This window comes from Otolemur garnettii, unplaced genomic scaffold, assembly GCF_000181295.1.
Source record: "Otolemur garnettii isolate 467f Iridium unplaced genomic scaffold, OtoGar3 scaffold00059, whole genome shotgun sequence".
Taxonomy (NCBI): Eukaryota; Metazoa; Chordata; class Mammalia; order Primates; family Galagidae; genus Otolemur; species Otolemur garnettii.
Window position 1 is genome coordinate 1,769,601 of NW_003852454.1, and position 9,018 is coordinate 1,778,618.

Sequence of the window (9,018 nt, forward strand, 5' to 3'; positions counted from 1 at the left end):
ACAGACTTAATAACTACAGTTGATTGGCTGAAAGTAAAGGAGATTATTCTTGATAATGTGAGACAGACTTAAAGGGTATTACTTTTGATAATATAAGAAAGCTAATCAGCTTTAGCAAAAGGCCTTAAGATCAAAACTGAGGTTTGGATGAGAAGAAAATATTCTTCCTCCTGCAGTTGAAAATATCAACTCCTGCCTCAGGGTCTCCAGCCTTCCAGCTTGATCTACAGATTTAGGACTTTCCAGATTCCATAATCATGAAGCTAAACCTTGAAATAAATATATCCATATACTGTGTGTTCTAATGGCTGCATTTCTTGGAAGAATGCTGACTTACTCAGATTATAGTACTGAGAATGGTTCTACAGGAATGGAATCCTAAGGATGAATTTTCTGAATTTGTTCTGAGTTTTTTGGATTGATTCTCTGATTAGATTTCAAGGCACTAGTGACTCCATTTCAATTGCTACAAAGGAGACTGATAGACCATGGTGTTACATGGCATTAGAAATGAGCAAAATATCACCATTTGATACTTCTAATCAAGTACTCATGAAAAGCAAGTTACTGAGTGAATATATATTATATCTCAGAACAGCTTTTTTAAACTAATGAATATAAGATTTGCTGGTTACTTCTAACTGCTTGAAAAAGTGGGGGACAAAAAGAACAAGCTTAGTACTTTAAGTTTTCAATGTAAGCTTATATAAGTGACCTAAAATCTTCTTTCCTAAAATAAATTGTATCTCCAGCAATTGTAGGGATGAGATTTCAGATGACTGAACTTGGATTCTCATTAGGTTAGTGGGTAACCTAAATTTGTAATCCACATTGATCTCTCAAACTCTCAAGGAAACTTTACTAAAATGAGAATATGGATTAGAAAAAAAAATGGAACCCTGAAAATTCAAATAGGGATTAATAAGAAGAATCACCATGAAATGGGGAATACCAAATCCTGACATTCTACTGTGTCTTCTAGAACAGTAGTCTGGACCCCCTTTCTGAAGAGTTTTACATGCATCTGGGGAGTATAACCCTGTTTTTCCTGAAGAAATTATAATGACCTCCCTTGAGGTACTTAGTGACCTTGAAAGACACTTTTAATTATGGATAATACCTACCCTACCATCCCTCATTTCTTTTAGACCTGTAATTAGACTACGGCAGGCCTTGAAGAGTGAGGTCAAAGGGTGAGCCAAAGGAAACAAACTGTAGATCAAAAGTACAATAAGATTTTTCTAATTTATAGAGACATAAATCTGTGGAATATGTGTGGGGATTGATATTAATGGTATGAGATAGTAGTGGAGGAACAAAAGTTGGACCAAGATGAATTTATTGATATGGGACCACCAGACAGATAATCTGAATTCACCACTGTAGGTTTAGAGATTATAAAGTCTCTAACAGTTTGATTGCTTAGTTTAAGTATAGATCCACATTGAAAAGCCAGATCAGCCTTAGTCTACTGTAGAAAAAGGAGTCCAAAGGCTTATAGATGTTTAAAAGTTAAAGTAGATTTATTATGTAAAACCTGGTTACCCACTTTGAAGGGGTAACCAAAATTATGGTGAAGTCTGAGGTTCACCGTAATTATGAGAAATGAATTTAAAAGGGGAGACCTATCATTAAAAAACTTTGTGGTTATTCTTCTCTGTAGGTGAGAAATTACAGTGGAAAATGACCAGTGCAATGGTCCTATTCAATGAAATGGAAATAATTGGATCCCACAGTGGCAGAAGCTAAGTGGTAACACATAATTGCCAAAGACAGAGTAGTGTGGTTACCTTAATAAACAAAACTGAAGGTTAAAATACAATTAGAATGTTCTAACTTGTAGAGATCTAAGACTCTACTAGTTGATCACAGTATTTTTAGAAGATAAATGGATTGGCAATCTAATAAATTTTTAATTGGTATTCATAAACAGAAACTTCTAGGTCAAGTAAACAGAATTCTTATTTGAATTACCAAAACAGAGTCATAGACTCTTAATAAATTCTTAGATTGAATTCAGTTTATAAATCAGGGCCTCTTGAATGAAGCTGAGGCTAGATTAACTTATGGAACAACACTACTTTGCCACCCCAAATTTATACCGATAATCTTTCTTCCAGCATTCCCCAACGGTACATAACATACAGCCTTTCGTTGTACTAAGATTATCCTACAATATGGAAAACAAAATTGTGGAGCATGTTAGGGCGGTAGGGGGTCCTAGCACTGACTTGACACTAGTTCCAGGGCATACAAGGTAATCAATGTCAACTAATAGTCAGTGCAGACCCCTAGGAAAGTTAGATGAACAGTGGGACCACTGATGTGGTTATTGACACAATTATAGTGTATATAATTGACATAGACATAATGGCAAAATCTCTGCCCTGCTTTCTGATTCCATGAAATTAGAGCTATTGTGGTAGAAAAGGGCAATTGGAAGTAACTAGAACTACCTCTTTCTAGAAAGTAGTAAATTAAAAGCAATACAGAATACCTGGAGGAATTACAGAAATTAATGTTACCATCAGGGATTCAAAAAAAGGAAAGATGGACCTTGAAAGCTTGTTTGGAGGTTCTAGCAGCTACATGTATACCCTTGACCAAAGAACGGTTCTCCTCTATTAGGGAAGGTCGTCTTCTTTAACTGAGCATGCAGCGTGAGGAGGGACACACATGGAGCAGTGAGGGAGGAAGGGGACACTGTCTAGCCAGCCAGATCAGCCGAATCAATCCTGGTGATCAGTGGAATGACAGATGTCACAGCCAATTTCAAAACTATTAAGAGTATAATTGTGATGTGGATGTGTTAATCAGTTCAATGTAAGCACTTCACAATGTATATCAAATCAGTACACTGAACCCCATGAATGCATCAATACACAGTTATGATTTAATAAAGATAAAAAAATAAATAAAATAAAGATGATGATTTTCACTTTATCTTCATTAAACTATTTTATTTGGCTTGTCTAAGAAGCAGATGGAACTTAGAAAATTACAATGGAATATCAAGAATTGAACTGGGTGTTAATGCCAACTGCAGCTACTGTTCCAGATGTGGTTTTACAGCTTAAGCAAATAAACACAATCCCTGGTACCTGTATATAGCTATTAATATGGCAAATCCTTTTTTTACCCCTCAATAGTAGCTAGCAATACATCTTCAATGCCTTTCCTCAAAGGTATATCAACTTTCTAGCCCTATGTTATAATTTAGTCTTTAGGGAACTTGATAAATTTTCCTTACACAAGACATCATACTGGTCTATTAGACTCATGAAATTATGTTGATTGCACCTAGTGAGCAAGAAATAGCTATTACTCTAGACCTACTGGTAAGATATTTACATGTCAAGAAATGAGAATTAAAATAGAAAGATTCAGAGTCCTCCTACTTCAGCAAAATTTTTACAAGTCTGCTTATGTAGGGCATGGTGATATTTCCCTTTTAAAGAAAAGAATTCACTGTTACATCTGACCCCTTCTACTGCAGCAACAACAACACAAGGCATGATCCCTAGTGAGCCTCTTTGCATTTTAGAAACAATATCTTCCTCATTTGGGTGTGTTTTTCTGGCCTATTTACCAAGTGATCCAAAAAGCTAAACGATGAGTGAGGCCCCGAATACCAAAACGGCAGAGAGCTCCACAACATGTCTAGACTACTGCACAAGCTGTGTGTCACTCAGGGACACACAGTACAGTCTTGCAGTGTAATTGGCAAGGAGAGGTGCTGTTTGCAGCTTTCAGCAGACCCTAAAGTCATGTAACAGTGCATATGCTTAGCAAATTTGGAGCAGACCCCTGCTGTCTTCTGTGGATAACTAATCCCCTTTTGAGTAAAAGCTCTTATTTTGTAATGGGCTTTAACACAGACTGAATACCTGAGCTGCCCATCATGTCATAAGCTGGGTGAGCACAGCAGCACCCCTTTGCCTGGAGGTGGTGTATGTGAGACTGGGCTCTAGGAGGCCCAGCAGGCACAGCAAGTTACCTGAGGGATGGGCTCATGGTTCCCACTTCTGCTGCCTTGGGTTCTCTTTTCCAGCCATACCTTGGCTTCACTGGGAACTCCCTCAAGTCAGCTGCCAAAGGAAGGAAGAGAAACTTTGAGTCTGATTTATACATATGATATGCAGGGACCACCTGGAAGTGGGCAGCTGAAGAACTATAGCCCCTGTATGGGACTTCCTCAAAAGATAGCAGTGAAGAAAAATTTTCCTTGTATGTAGAACTTTGGGCAAAGCATTTGGTTTATTTTGCTTGGATGGACAAATGGCCAAAGGTACAAATCTATATCAATTCATAAGCTGCAGCCAATTGTTTGGCTGAATTGCCAGGGATTTTTAAGGAATGTCATTAGATAATTGGTTAAAAAGAATCTGGGAAATAAATATGTTGATAAAATTTTCTGAATAGGCAAAAAGAAAGAAAAGAAAATATTTCGGTCTCGTGTGAATATTCACTGAAGGATGGCTTCAGCAGAGACAGATTTTAATTATCAAGTAGATAGGATGACCCACTCTGTGGATACCAGCCAGCCTTTTACCCCAGTTATCTCAGTTTGTCATTGTTCAAAAGGAATCGTGATCAAAGTGGCCAAGATGAAAAGATGACTGTCATTCTGGGCTCTGCAAAGTAGACTTCCCTTTCCAATGCTGACCTGGCTGTGGCTGCTGCTGAGAGTCCAGTCTGCCAGGAGCACAGAGCAACACATATGGTAATGCATAAGGTACCATCTTTGGAGAGATTTGTCTGCCACATGGTGGCAATTTGATTGTATTGGATTGCTTCCATCATGTAAAGGCAGCAATTGTTCTTATTGGAATAGATACTTGGATAAGTATTTGCCCTCCCTACATGTAAGCCTTCTGCCCAAACCCCCTTCTGATGTCTATCATTATCATAATCCAGACAGCATTTATTTGATAAAGAAACTCATTTCACAGCAAATAAAGTATGAAATGAGATCATGCTTCATGCTTGGATGGGTGGCACCACCCATTATTACCACTTATAATCCAGTGATCCACTGACAATTAAATATGCTAGACAATTAAATATGCTATATATATATGCTAGATTTTGGTTTATAGAGCAATTGTAGGTATACAGCAAAATTGAATGGAAAGTGTTCAGATTTCCAAAGTATCCTGTGATCAATACTTTCTGTGTCAATTTGACTGGGCTACGGGATACCTAAATAGAAGCTACAGTATTATTTCTGGGTTTGTCAGTACTTTTGAGCATGCTTTTCTGTGAAACATTACTGTATCATCACTAAACAGTTCTCTGATCAGTGTGGAGGCCTGTGGTGGTGAGTCTTTCACAGCAGGAGTGCAATGTCTTCTGCATAAAGCCCTGGGGTTCTCTTCTCTCTTCTCTGTTTAAGCATCTCCCTAAAGTATCGTTTGCTCCTAGACAGTAGATATCCCATCTCCCTTTCCTTCATTCTCAGTGTATTTGGTTGCTTCTCGAAGGATTTACAATGCTCTCTCCTGGAGGGTTCACCTGTAGGTTGGCATCTACTTGCAACTTTAATCCACTCATTGAGCATGGTGTGGGTAGCCTATTTCTAATCCACTGTCTTGGTCTCTTCTTCTGGGATTCTTTTTGGATTTACTTAGTGTTTTTGATGGCCAAATAAAATTAATAGGAGTTTGGATACGTCAGAAAAATCAAATAATAACTGTAGACTCAGGATTTTAAGACCTAACCTCTTAGGCATGTACTGGCCTCAATATTCCCAGGCTGAGGAAGCAAGCCAGGAAGAGAGGGTAGGGAGGTAGGGGGAGAGAGAAAGGGGAAGGACGTAGGTGGAGGGGGCGATGGTGCCTTTAAGGATAGAGAAGGATTTGGTTTGGTTGCGATATTTTCTTTTTGTTCTTTCTCACTCTTTTATAAAACAAGATAATCTTGAGAGTTTGTTGAATTAGGACAACAACTTAATATACAGGAGACAAAAAGAAGACTTGCTTTGGCAGTAGAAGCCCAGGATAAGTAATAAGGGAGGGCATCCAGAGGGAAACGAGCTATTCAACAGTGACACAGTGAATGACCTTGTGTCATTCAGAATCCAATCAGGAAAACAGAACTCACCTTCAGTGTTTACAACAGATGTGGTTTACTGAAGGGTTTACTATGGTGAGACCATCCATAGACAGGCAGCATTAGGAGACAAGGCAGAGGGAACAAGGGAGGAGATTTATTGAAGCCCAGATGCCACGTGGTAGAAACTGGAATCTTTGCAGACCTTCTTGGTAGGAGTAGTATGTGCTAAAGATTAGGCAGCCACAGATTCCCAGTGTCTCACCAGTGCCACTCGCAGGTGGACCCTGGCTGGAAGCCAGCTGACATGGTGAGGGGAGTCAGTCCACCTGCAGCACACAGCAGGAGAAGAGCAAGAGACAACCAGGGCAAAGAAAATGATTTTGAGACCTACTGATGCTAGAGAGGTATGTAAAGAAAGAAATGGAAGAAGCACAGACAAGACAGAAGAGGCAGCGACAGAAAGCTACAGGCTTGAAAAGAATGATGACTGAGAAGAGTAAAATTCGAAGCTAGTGGAGAGGAAGGCAAGATGGGCAACTGGCAGCAGAAGAACCAGATGAGTGTGAAGCATACCAAGTCATGGCAGCCTAGGTCAGTATGATTCCTTGCTTTTCCCATTCATTTTTTCCAGCCAAAGTGTGCAAGCAGATAAATTGCATAGGATTTCAGGACAATGAAGGGTTACATGGGCTTAACATCTGCTAAATGATGGAAGAATTCAAAGACGCTAATGAGGGCACTATTAAGAATTTCCTAATATTTGCCCACACTGCATAGGAAGGTATGTGACTTAAAAAAATGAAAGCCAAGGAAAAGGAAGAGAAAGGAGTTAATGAGTGTGTCCCATCAAATGTGATTTTGAATGTAGCTCACCTGGTGGTTCATAAGACCCAGATTGCTAGCAGTATAAGTGGATATAGGTGGCAAAGAAGAACAGTCAGTGAATGCCCATCATAGTTAAGGACAGTTAAAATTTTTTTAGAACAGTAAAAATTGTGCAACATATTCAGAAAATTAAAGAGACTGACAACTTTCCAATGACAGATAGTTTTAGATATCTGTTTCCATATCTTTCATATTAAATTAGTTGACTGTATTTATTAACATTGGATGAGTGATACTGAGCCTGAAGTTATTTATTTTATAAGACCTTATGGATCTTTTTCATGCACAGAGTTGGCAAATGCATCTCCAAACATCCTGACAAGAACATCATGCTAATCTCTGGGAACATTTCCAAGCGCAGCCTTACAATATCTTGTTTAAAAAAAGAAAATCAAGAATCACAAGGAAGTTAATGTGTTGTTGAAGAAGACAGAAGCAAATGATGTACAGCTGGCTTTAACCTAGAAAACCACGTGCATACATCTGAGAACCATCCCAAAGGACAGGTCCTATGCAGACACAAAGCATTAGCTGTGGACCACAGAAATAATCAAGCAAGCTCTGTGATTCTGTATCACTTACAGTTTAGAGCAATGCAAAGGCAATAACTCTAAAAAGAAAGCTACTACAATAATTGACCCATAATTATTAGCATTTTAAAGAAAACATTAAAATTAAACTCAATGTACTGTATCTGTTCTCTTTAAAAAGAAGACAAGGAGCTCTGGGCAAGAACTCTCCTCAAGTCTAAGAAAAACAAAAGTAAATCTGGATGTATGGTATGGTATAGTTAGGTCATCTCATTTTGATATTTTAATATAATTTAAAGGGCTTGACTATTGCTTGCCCAGAAACTTATTCATAACATTTGGAGAGAGTGAGTTATATTCAGCTTTCTTGGAATGGTCACAAACTGGGTAACTTAAGCAATAGAAGTTTATTTTCTCAAAGTTCTAAAGTTCACTCAATTCTGGTTTTGGTGAGAGCTCTCTTCCTGACTTACAGGCAGCTGCCTTCTTGGCATGTCTTTTCTTGGTGCGTATGTTTATGAGGAGGAAATGGGGGGGAAGAGGAATAGAGGGACAGAGAGACAGAGAGAAAGAACACTTTTTTTCTTGCATGTGTTTATAAGAATCCTACAAGATTAACACCCCACTTCATGAACTCACTGAACTACAAATACCTCGTTATAGGCCCTATCTCTACAGAGTCACAGTGGGGATTAAGGCTTTAATATATAAATTTGGGGTGGAGATACAATTTAGTCTATAGCATGTTCTATTTATTGGCTTAAGTTAAAGTTCTTGGCATGGGTTCAAACAGCCTGTAATGCATGACCAGAGCCTTGCTGGTTCTCTAATAATTATGTCTGTCTGCTCTATGTAAGCATCTTGACTACCTGTGCTTTTGAAATGCTAAATATAGTCTCCTCATAGGGCCTTTATGTTTTCTCTGCCTACTAACCCACTGTCTTCTCTACATGGCTTATGCCCTTCAATCATCTCTCTGCTCAAATGTTGCTTTCTTATTCATTTTTAGGTCTTTGTTATTTATTTTCATAAAAGATTATGAGATCAGTGGAGGGACACACTCTTTTGCTCATTGTTTATTATGTAGTGAGTACTTAATAACTATCTGTTGCATTAATAAAAGAATAAAAGGGTTTGAGTATCAATTCTATTTTGATGATATTCCAAGGAGCACCTGAATATCTGGCCTTTTTCTCATCTGTTAAAGTAAATCTCTTGGACCAAAGTGGCAGTCCCTGTGGGAGGGTCTTCCCATTCTCCCTCTGGCCATTCTAGTTCAGTCCACATTCATAAGTAGACTTATCCAACTATCCAACACTCTTTTAAATTTTGAATGTAAAAAGTAGCTCTTGGGAGTAAAAATTATCAATTAGGTAATGGTGAAAGGTTGAATCCAGTTTTAGTCTTCTACAGGTCGCCAGTCAGTTCACCCAACACCATTTGTTAAATAGGGAGTCTTTTCCCTACTGAATGTTTTTGATTGGCTTATCCAAGAACAAATGACAGTAAGCAGCAGGGTTCATCTCTTAGTTCTCTATTCTGTTCCATA